Consider the following 12,287-nt stretch of genomic DNA (forward strand, 5'->3'; position numbering starts at 1 on the left):
TCTGCCGATAACCGCCTTGGTAAGATCAACCTATTATAGGTTGGCTTCTATGTTCGCAACCAGAGATGAAAGATGGAGTGCAGTGTTAATGTCCAGACAAGTATTCAGTGAGTGTTGCATGAAGGTCATGAAAGAGGAGAGCATCAAAGCTACGACACACGCTGTAACAGTCTTTGACCGTCATAGACAAAATTTTAGCGTCCAGGAAACAATGGGCAACAACGAGGGGAGACCAAATTTAGCCTACGCTGTTAGAATACACAGAAGTTGGTGCGATTGTGGAAAATTTCAGGCTTTCCGCATACCTTGCTCCCATGTCATTGCAGCATGCGCTTATACTCGTCAAGACGTTTACAACCATTTATCTGATGTGTACAAGGCCAACACCATCATGAATGTATATAGTCAAAGCTTTTAAGTACTACCAATGGAGGATTACTGGCCTCCATATGAAGGAGATATTGTTTGGCACAATGAAGAGATGCGTAGAAAGAAGAAAGGAAGGCCAAACAGCACACGTATCAGAACAGAGATGGATTCCACAGATAAAATGATAAGATTATGTAGTATCTGTCGTCAACTAGGACACAACAAAAACAACTGTCCCAATCAAGGAGCATCATCTAGATCTTAAGCTTTTTGTAACATTGTATTTCTGTAACAATCAATCATTATATATCATTAAGTTCTTGTTACAACGAGTTTCATAACAAACATCAGTACAAAACATCTTAAAACATAAATAATTCTAACTGATTACAACAATCAAATTAATGTCGTCTCGACCGAACATCATTTCCCTAGCATCCTTATTAGTCTTCATTCGCACCCAACCAAAGATACTGTCAAGTCTCTCAATACTTCTGATTTTTCCCCTTCTGGTATTTTCCCGTCTAACCATCGAACCAGCTCCCTCTTCAGTTGATCGAACGTGGTGATGTTCCAAAACAGCATCAGTATTTGAGGTTTGTCTCTCGCATAAATCACCTTACCGTATTGGCGACGAACACCAAACATGATAGCCAAATGATTATATGAGCTGTAGAACAATTGGTCACACAACACATCTATTTATAATACAAAAAAGGCATTTTATGAGGGAGTCGACAATTGAATTGGCGACTCCACTTAAAACCTACACATAGGCGCCAATTGGATTGGCTAGGGAAGGTGCCCTAGCCAATCCAATTGGCGCATCCATTCAAGTTTTAAGAAGAGTCGCCATATGAAAAACTTTCATGTTCATCAAAAATCCATTTGAAACTTGGAAGCTCATCATTCATTTCAAAACATTATAGGTCATTTTGACAGAAACCCTAATTTTGGGTCAACTTCGCAAGGACCTAACTCACTAATTTTTAATTATTTTGAGGTGGGACCAAGTGAATTGGAAAATTTTAGATGTCTACTTCAATTGTTATGTTGGACAAAATTTCATAACTCTAAAAGAAACACATGCGACAATACAAAACATTATAGGTCAGATAACAGTTGAAAAACTCAGAAGTCCAACTTCAACTGCCCATAACTTTCTCATAAAAAATCTAAATGATGCAAAGTTTATGTCCAAATTCATTGTCTTGAAAATATCTACAACTTTCATGCTGGAAGTTTTGTCATTTGAGGCTTTTCTAAGGGAGTTTCCAATTGAATTGGCGCCTCCTTGCAAGTTTTAAGAGGAGTCGCCAATTCAATTGGCGCCTCCTCCTAAAAGTGGGGTAGATTGGGAATTTCGCTGAAAACTGGGGTATTTTGGGAATTTTTTCGAAAAACTGGGTTATCTCGGTAAAAAAACCATTTTATGTTTGTAGAACTTGAGTAGGATTCTTAAAATCCAAATTAGATTAATGATATTTAGATATAATTAGTTTAGTCCTGATTAAAATTTGTTTTAGAAGATTATTTTTCTCGATTATTTTTTTTTTGCTCATATTGACCAATTTTGCCCTTAAGGCTTAAAATCTTTGATTTTTGTACATGTTCCCTTAGGGTTGGCACATAGAATTTTAATCGAGATTTTTTGACTAACTATAAGATGCTGCCTTAGGATTTTTAACATAGAATTTTTAATCAACTTGGATTAACTATAACATGACCCCTAAGATTAGTTGGATTAACTATAACATGACCCCTAAGATTAGTTGGATTAATTCTAACCTTTAGATCAGAGTCTAACTTAGTTTCAAACTAAATCTTAACCCTTCGATTTAAGTTGATTAAAATCAATTTTGATCAATTAAATTCTTTGAACTTGTATAATCCCACGGTCTAAATTTAGTGACCAAAAGACCCTTGGTCACTTAATAAGACTTTTTCTCCTAATCTGTGAAGCTCGAAGCCTCAAGTCAGACTCTCAATCAAGGCATCCTCAGTCATACCATGCAACAGATTATACAAGACAAGTCAAAGGTCAACACTTGGTAAAGACGATTCAAATTGTACAAAACGAGCCTTAAGTAATAAGGAATGATGAGACAGAGTTTCTCCTATCCTTGTCTAGAGCGAATTTGCGTACGGGGCGTAGGCCCTAACTATTCAAAGCGTTCGCCCTTATTTATAGACTTAAGTGCGATACGAATCGATTAAACTACCAAATCTTCTTCAGACATGACAACGTCAATACAAGGAGCAACAATGAAGATCCTCCTCCAACAACTTGTCAGTTAAGAGAAGTATCATGCGCCACGAGCCTTAAGTAGTAAGGAGTGATGAGACAGAGTTTCTCCTATCCTTGTCTAGAGTGACTCTGCGTATGGGGCGTAGGTCCCATCTATTCAGAGCATTCTCCCTTATTCATAGGCTTTAGTGTGATTCCTATCAATCGATTATCAAGTCTCTTATTAATCCATCTTTCATTCTAATCATTTCAATTAATCATTTAATCATTCTTTTGCCTCCTCAATCACCTTGTTTTTCAGCCGTAGTAGGCTAAACTACGAAATCTCTGATTTCCTTATTGCACCATAAGGATATGTAGGCAGGAGAGTTCATATTCTTCGCAAGCTATCTTATTTACCAATCTATCTTATTTTATCGATCAATCTTTCAACACCCCAATAGTGGAGCATCTTTTGCTATCAGCAACTTGTGGTTGTACACCCTCTTCTAATCCAATTCTTTGCCCCGAGGGTCATAAACTCTGCCATCTAACTTTTTGTGCCCTGTAAGGTGTTAAACCTTGGTTGTTCGATGTGGATCTTCGCCTTGAGAGTCGTGGACTCTGGCGTCTAACTTTCTTTGCCTTGTGAGGTGTTAAACCTTGGCTATTCGATTTTGATCTTCGCCTTGAGATTTGTGGACTCTGGCATCTAAATTTCTTTGCCTTGTGAGGTGTTAAACCTTGGTTATTCGATTTTGATCTTCGCCTTGAGATTCAGACTCTGGCATCTGACTTTCTTCACCTTGAGAAGTTTTAAACCTTGGATATTCTATTCGATTCTTCGCCTTGAGAGTCATAGACTCTAGCACATCTATTCTCTGTTACCTTGTGAGGTGTTAAACCTTGGTTATTCAATTCAATTCAATTCTCAGCCCTGAGAGTCTTGGACTTTGGCACCTGATTCTCTTCGCCCTGTAAGGTGATAAACCTTGGTAATTCAATTCTTTCACATCATCAGTTATAAACTTTGGTATGTATGCCTCACCTTGAAGGTCATGGACCTTGGAACTCCTTTTTCAGCCTTGAAGTGTATTGTACCCTGGCAAATCAATCTACCATACTCCTTTCGCCTCATTAATCATCTTACTTTCATTCGTAGTAGGTTGAACTACAACTGCTCAGATTTTCTCATTGCACGATGAGAATATGTAGGCACGAGGGTTCAAATCCTCCGTGAGCATACTTATTTAATATTCCTGCCTTAGGACATTCCTTCCATTCATCTCCATGGAACATTAATCACGACCTACATTCATTTACTACCTTCCTTCATTTCATGTGATATATCCTATCCTTTGAGCCAAATACAATATACCTTTGTGCTTCATCTTGTATCTCCTTGTGAATCAAGAGTTGTTTGGCTTGTACCCAAACACTAAATTCATTCTTTTTCGGTTGTTCCGATACAGTGATACTGTGTCGTAGGCCCTCATTTGTTGGTTCATACCAGTTTACTCTTGGGTTCATGTTTCACCCTTGTTGGAATTCAAACAACACTATTCTTTGGTTCATACCATACTTCGATCATAATTCCTTTCATCTCCTACCACTAGTTCTTTGAACTACGGAGCTCTGAATTCCTCATTGCAGTATGAGGACACGTAGGCATGAGGGCCCCAATCCTCACCGAGCACTTTATCTATTTTCTTTCCTTTTCCCATTATTTTGTGAGTAATCTTTAGTTATAACACTTATTCGAGCGAGAACAATCAAAACGGTTCCCATGGGGTACCATGGATGTTAGGGGTGCTAATACCTTCCCCTTGTATAACTCACTTCCTTACCCATCATATCTCTTTCCCCTGGGTTTATCGATGTTTTCCTTTTCCTTCGGGAATAAATAAAGTTCGATGGTGACTCTGTTGTATGTTCGAGCATGTGATACGTTCGGGTATATTTCCACTAGCTTCAATCCCAAAGTCAATGCAAATGATGATATAGCATGAGGGATCTTAGGGTCAAAATTGAGGTCTTAGAGTTACACATAGTACACACTTAAGAGAGGTTTGCATTAGAGGTCCAAACTTCAGTGAGAATGTTTAATCTAGCAATGACCTCACTTTCAAATTGTATAAATAATTCATCCAAATGTGTGTGACAAATGTTTGTTTGAAATGGGGTTTGGTTAGAATAGAGATGAGGGATTCTATCAAGGATGGAAATCATCTCAATATCTGACTCAGAATCGGAATCATTATAATCAGATTCTACAATGACAACGTCAGAGTCAGAGTCACGGGGTTCAGAGTGAGTGGTGATTTCTAGTTGTTGGTTTTCATATGGAATTGGTGAAAGACGATTTTCGAGTGTAGGTAGGATAATGGATGTAAGGGGTTCATAAGGTGATGGCGTGGGTAGTGGAATGGTAATATTTGGATTAATAGTTTGGGGAGCATAAAAGGTGGTTTATCAGGAACTGTTTTAGAGTAAACTTGTTTAGGAATAACTGGTTCAGAGTGAACTTGTTCAGAAATAATTAGTTCAAAGTGAACTTGTTCAGAAATAACTAGTTCTGACTGAGTAGTCTCCACAAGAATAGTTATAAAAGTATTTGTATTGGGAGTAGGTGAAATGAGAATGGTAAATGGAAAGGATGAACTATTATCAATGGAGATGGGTTTCATAAGGAATAGACTTACTTAAGATAATTTCAGTAGGTGGTGTAGCGGGGTATTCGTTACCATTAGAGATATTGACTAAATCCAAGGTAAACCATACAAGTCGAGTCGCCACCGCACTTCTATTTATCAAAAGGAATGGTTAGAAAGCGAACAAAAACCTAAAAGTTTTATCGAATCAAAAACTAGTAAAAATGTCAGAGATCTGGGTAAGGGGATTGGTTATGCAATGGGAAGGTTTTAAGCACCCAAAACATCCTAGGTACTCCTAGGGAGCCCTTTTCATAAGTGTTGTTCTAGTCTAAAGGGTGTAGGTATATCTAAAGTACTATTTACTAAAAGGAAGGTTAAAAGAAAATGACTTGTAAGGATGTCGCATCCACTGCCTACGTATCTCATATGAGTATGAGAATCAGAGTCTTCGTAGCTCGGCTACCTATGGGTTAAAGAGAAGTGTGCTCGGTAAGACGTCGCGTCTTATGCCTACGTATCTCATCTGGAATGAGAATCAGAGCAAAACGTAGTTCGGCTAACTAGGGGTTAAGGATTGCCATCTGAACATGGACTTACAAAAGAGGACACCAGCTATGTCAAAGGAGGGTGGGCAGTGTGTTCAACGTCCTAGCAGTAGGTGTCGCAGCTTGCTGAATCGAGTCTTAGGCAGTTATCTCTTTGCAATAGAACGGACTGACATGCTACAAGATCGGAGATGCACAGAAGGTCTAAAAGTGGGGAAGCTCTGCTCTAGAGTTGTCATGCAATATTGACCTATGTGTTAGGATTTACAAAGGGGAACGTCTACCTAATGTTAGCATGCAAAGAATAGGGGAATTCTACCTATGTTATCATGCAAAGGGTTCTACCTAATGGGTGCTAACTAAACGGAACAAGAGTCGACGGATGAAGCGCGGAGAGGAGTTACGGATAAGGGTAGATGGCGATGCCGGAGGCAATCGACTTACAGGTAGATGGCGATGCCTGAGGCAATCGACTTACAAGAGGATGGATGAATGTGTGCTGGTTCTGTTAAGTTTTGAAAATGATTACTCGACGTTGGATCGAGCTTTTGATCTTATTTTGAAATAAAGAAATAAATATTATACACTTTATGGGAGAGGGATACATTTGTTATGAATGGGGATTGTTCATGGCAAACAAACAATAAGAATATATGCCTCATACATCATACAAGTAGGCAACAGTTATCAATCAGATCGGATAAATAAATAATATATAATCAAAAAAGAATCAAATAATGGAGCATTTAAACAATGCATGGGAGTATGAACATGTTAAATAATCAAGCAATAGAAAGCATGAATGAGAGAAACAAGTATAAAAGATAACAGATGAATCAAACAAATGAAAATATGCACACGAAGGGTCCACTGAATAAATTAATCACGAAATGAGGTAAGTGTCGCAACCTGAAAAATGGAATGCGAAAAAAAACAACCGGCGAAGAAAGACAGGAGAGTCGCCACCGTGCGTTATTTATCCCAAAGGAGGGAAAGGAAACGCTCGAAGTAAACCTGGAAAAAGGAAAGGACAAGACAGGGTCTCGCAACCAAATCTTGGGTTCGGGAGTCGATTATGCGAAGGGAAGGTATTAGCACCCCTATGCATCCGTAGTACTCTACGGGATCCACTTTTGTAGTTCTTGTCTAAAGGGTGTGGGTTTATCTAATGTGTTATTTACTAAAAAAAGGGGTCAAAAGAAAATGACTCGCACGGATGTCGCATCCACTGCATACGTATCTCATCTGAATATGAGAATCAGAGTCTTCGTAGCTCGGCTACCTAGGGGTTAAGGGTAATTGTGCTCGCTAAGACATCGCGTCTTATACCTACGTATCTCATCTGGAATGAGAATCAGAGCAAGCCGTAGTTCGGCTAACTACGGGGTTATGGATTGGGTTTTGGACGAATGACGTTACTACGCAATCTACCGGATGCTCGACCTTTGGAGACTTACTCGCCTGTAGTAAAAGGAGTTAACGTGTTGTTAGGAGAAGAAAAATCAATGAGTTGGTAGGGTTAGGGATGCTCATGCAAAAAGGCAGTCCTTGACGAAGGAACCGCGCTACCTGTGGGGATACGAACACATACAAAACAAACATGTATAAAGTAAACATGTCAACAAGGCAATCAGAATAAATCTCCCAAATGGTATCCCACAAGCAAAGTGGAATATCCAGCGAGCTATCCCTGCAAAAGTCATGTGAGCCTTCACAAAAACTCAACAAAAGGGTTAGTGAAACACGATAAGGATTAGGAGAAAACATGTTATGACAAACGTAAGTCAGATTAGAGCAAAACAGAAAAAAGGCAAATGCTACTGTCGCGATCGCTACTGTCTCGCCTAGCGAAGGCTTAGCGAAGCGTTGATGCGTGCTCGCCTAGCGAAGGTGCTAGCGAGCGCCTGCGGGTTTTGGACTTTTCATGGATAACAGTATGGTTTCAGAAACCTCAAACCCTGTGGCATACACTTCAGAAATTAAACGATTAAGCATTCAAGGCATTATTTATACATTCATACATAATTATGAACCCGTGGGCAAAAATCTAATGAAATTCATCCATCATACCTCAAACATTCAGAGTATTCAACTTCAAAGCACAAAGGTAATGGGAATAAGGGCAAACCTGATTGGAGAGATCGGTTGAAATCAAATGGCACGACTGGATTTGCAAACCAATGTTAGGGTTTGCTTGAGCTGAAAGTGTGTGAGTCAGAATGAACCTTTCAGAGTTTCCTGGAGGTTGCTGCAGATTAATTCTCACTCTCTCTGTCTAGGTTTCTCTCCAGGTTTTGTCCAGGGTTTTGTTTCAATGAAAACTCTAGTATTTATAGCCTAATATTGGTAACTTAGTGGGCTTTTAAGAGAGGTCCAAGTCTGAGATTTTTTCTTTTATTTATTTATTTATTAAATTTTTTTTTTTCGTTTTCCGTTTTTTTTCGTTTTTCGTTTTTTTTTTCTTTTTGGTTTTTTTTTTTTTTTTTTTTTTTTGCATAACACGTGGGCTTCACCTAGCGAGCATGACAGCTCATGAACAAACCTTTGCTCCTTCAAGATTAACGTTTTGACTGACGAATAGACCCCTGTTGGAAGTAACTCAAGTCTTTCCCTTGTGTTGACTGATCATCTAAATAGAACCCACAAATTGTCCTGGATGATGTTCAAGCTTCTTGGAGCTAATCCCGATTGACATGATGAAATGCAATATATCTAATGTTAAATGACCTAAAAATGAATGCGTGAATAAGGAGGGCAAATTTTGGGGTGTTACAGCTGCCCCTATTCAGTCATCAGCTAACCCGAGCAGGATGAAAGCGAACAACTTATTAGACAAACAGGGTGAGCTGTGATTGAATACCAAAGACAGACCGAAAATTTACGCTCCGAGAACACCACAAAAATGCTGAAATACACCGCGCTGTTTATTTCTCTTCCGATCCTTTGGCTGAATCTGAATCAGTCTTCTGACTTAATCTGGAGTTTCGCTCCTCTGGCTGAATCTATACTAAATTTAGTCCACTGGTTGGATGTTAATTTTGATCCTCGGGCTGGATACAGTTTCAATCTTCTAGCTAGATCTTCTTCGATCTTCTGGCTAGATCTTCTTCGATCTTCTGGCTAGATCTCCTTTGTTTCGATTCTCTGGCTGAATCTATTTTGTTTGATTCTCTGGCTGAATCTACTTCGATCTTCTGGATAGATCTGAATTGTTTCGATTCTCTGGATGAATCTATTTCCGGTCTTCGGGCTAGACCTGACTTCGATCTTCTGGCTAGATCTTCTTCGATCTTCTGGCTAGATCTGAATTGTTTCGATTCTCTGGCTGAATCTATTTCCGGTCTTCGGGCTAGACCTGACTTCGATCTTCTGGCTAGATCTTCTTCGATCTTCTGGCTAGATCTGAATTGTTTCGATTCTCTGGCTGAATCTATTTCGATCTTCTGGCTAGATCTGAATTGTTTCGATTCCCTGGCTGAATCTATTTTCTTTGATTCTCTGGCTGAATCTATCTATTTTTCGGTCTTTGGGCTAGACCTGACTTTGATCTTCTGGCTAGATCTGGATTGTTTTGATGATAAATTCCCATCATCAGGATCTCGCATCTGGGGCATGCGCTGGTTGACCCTCTTTCGAAATCTACAGTCTTCATGTTAGATATGCAGCTTCGAGAATATCCCACTTTTGGGCTTCGTACATATTCTTCAGGCTAGAACATGTTATAACGACTCTTCGATTAGACTTTGTTTTTTTAATGCGATCCGCGGGCTGGATCCTCTTGTAGGTTGATTTTCTGTTGAGCTGTCAATCTATTCCTCCTACTGGCTTGCTGGGGAAATAACGCTCGTAGTCGACTCTCTGGCTGAATCTCCGAAATGACCCTCAGGCTGGATCTCTGGAAAACGATTCTCAGGCTGAATCTTCGAAATGACCCTCATGCTGGGTCACACACACACTTGATCCTCTGGCCGAATCTCATGACTTTGGTTGTAAAGTAATTTTTCAGTCTGCTTTGAAGAACCTGTTTATCAGATTATGTGTATGTTTGATATGCATGCAAATGCAAATGTTATGCATGGTGCAAAAGAAAAAAGAAATATGCTTGGGGAAGCAACTCTGGAAGGGAGCAGATCGCTGTATCAATCCTTGAATGCTCTGTGGGGAACGATCCTTCTGCCGGGACCAGGGAGCCATCGAAAATAAATCGGCCTTTTTTGAAAAGTTGACCTTGTTGGGGAAGTATCAACTATGGAAACTTTGCTTGGCGAGGCTCTACGAGGAGAGTCTATGAGGAAAGCACTTCCTGGGGAAATGTCGTAGGAATCGACCTTTGCTGGGGATATGAACTTGTTAATCGTCCTCAGGCTGGGGATTAAAACAAATCTGTTAAAAAAAATAATCTGCTGGGGACGAGATGAACACTGGGAACACCACCCTCTTGTCTGTTGGGTATGCGACTACTCCGTTGTTGCTGGGAAGATACAGTCTTGCACTATCGACTCCGTTAGGGATATACAGTCTGGATACTGTCAACTCTACTGGGGATATACAGTCTGGATACTGTCAACTCTACTGGGGAACCTGCTCTGCAGAGGAGAGGCTTTGTCAACCGCTTGGGGGTGAGGAATCATGACTTGGCATCCGGTTCCTGTGACCTGTAACCAAAAAATACACGTATGCCCCGGGGAATTACTCGGTTTGAATTCACCATCCGGGATTAAGCACATTCAAAGCAATTTTGATTGTTTTCCTGCGCAAGTCATCTGCAAAAGCCACCATTACATTCAGATGCAATATGTTTCCTCAAGAATTCAGACATCTTTTGCAAACAAACTGATAAATGAAAAGTAAAGAGGCTTTTTAACTGAATTATTCGGCTTTTGTTGGTTGAAAAATTTGTGCCAGGAATAGGCGAGTACATCAGGAAGCTGATCCCTGGAAAGAGGCGATCGCTATAAATTGAACAAGAGAAACTATCCTAATGGCAATGTGGAAACGGGGTCCCACCGAGTTTCGACTCTGCTATGGCTCGTATGTCCTCAAGACGCTCTGCTCATCTTGCTTTCTGAAGTGGATGATTAGTCGATCTTTTACCTTCGAAGATTGCCGGATTGAATGAAACGGTGATATAACACGGATGAACTCAGATCGTAGTTATTCGCTTATTCCCTAACTTTTGCGTGGACCGCCCTTTTGGGTTTTCAATCCACCGGGATACCCTTTTTTGCCTGAGCCGCCCTTTTGGGTTTTCGACTCACCGGGTGTACATTTTTTTTGATTTTTATATCCCTAATTTTTGCCCGAACCTCTTCATTCTTTTTTTTGGTTCGGCGGGATGCCCCTTTTTTGCCTGGACTATTCTTTTTACTGTCCAGCGGGTCTATTTTATGCGAAGTATTTTTTAACTGCGTCTGAGTTGACAGGGGACGGGAAGTCTTCGCCATCCATGGTTGTTAGCATCAGAGCTCCGCCAGAGAAATTTCTTTTAACCACGTATGGACCCTCGTTGTTCGGTGTCCATTTGCCCCTATGATCTGTGTTGGGAGGAAGAATTCTTTTGAGTACCAATTCACCGACTCGATACTCCCGAGGGCGCACTTTCTGATCAAACGCTCTCTTCGTCCGTCTCTGATATAGCTGGCCATGGCATATAGCTGCTAGTCTCTTTTCCTCAACTAGGCTTAGCTGATTGTATCGAGAACGGACCCATTATGCTTCGTCCGACTTCATTGTTGGTGCAGGGAAAAGTTATTCTAGCACAAAATGGCATATGAACCCCCTCCGGTGTGATCAACACTGCACCAACTCCGCGACCATTGACGTTGAACGCCCCATCAAACATCATAATCCATTTTGGATTCAGGGTCAGGCCCCTCCTCCGGGAGTGGTTCCTCACAATCTTTCGATTTGAGAAACATGATGTCCTCATCAGGAAAGTCGAACCTCATATGTTGGTAATCATCAATCGGTTGCGCGGCAAGATAGTCTGACAAGACACTTCCTTTGATGGCTTTTTGTGAAGTGTATTGGATGTCATACTCTGTCAGCATCATTTTCCACCTAGCAACCCTGCTGGCTTTTCAAAAATATACTTGACTTGATCCATCTTTGATATCAATAGAGTCGTGTGAGTCAACATATACTGTCTTAGTCGGCGAGCAGCCCATGCCAAAGCGCGGCAAGTTTTCTCGAGCAGTGAGTATCTTTGTTCACAGTCGGTAAACGTTTTGCTAAGGTAGTATATTGCATGCTCTTTTCGACCTGACTCGTCATGCTGACCGAGCACACAACCCATTGACCTTTCTAACACAGTCAAGTACATGATCAACGGTCTTTTCTTCTCGGCCTGTAGACTGGCCCCGATCTTGATCTCTTTCTTGTCGTCTTCGGTACCAATGTTGATGGTCTCAACCACCTCCTGATAAGGTGTGATAGCTCGGTCCTCCTGTTTCAACAACCTGGCTAACTCTTCAGGCAATTCACAATCTTCCT

This window comes from Lathyrus oleraceus, chromosome 1 (genome assembly GCF_024323335.1).
Source record: "Lathyrus oleraceus cultivar Zhongwan6 chromosome 1, CAAS_Psat_ZW6_1.0, whole genome shotgun sequence".
Classification (NCBI taxonomy): domain Eukaryota; kingdom Viridiplantae; phylum Streptophyta; class Magnoliopsida; order Fabales; family Fabaceae; genus Lathyrus; species Lathyrus oleraceus.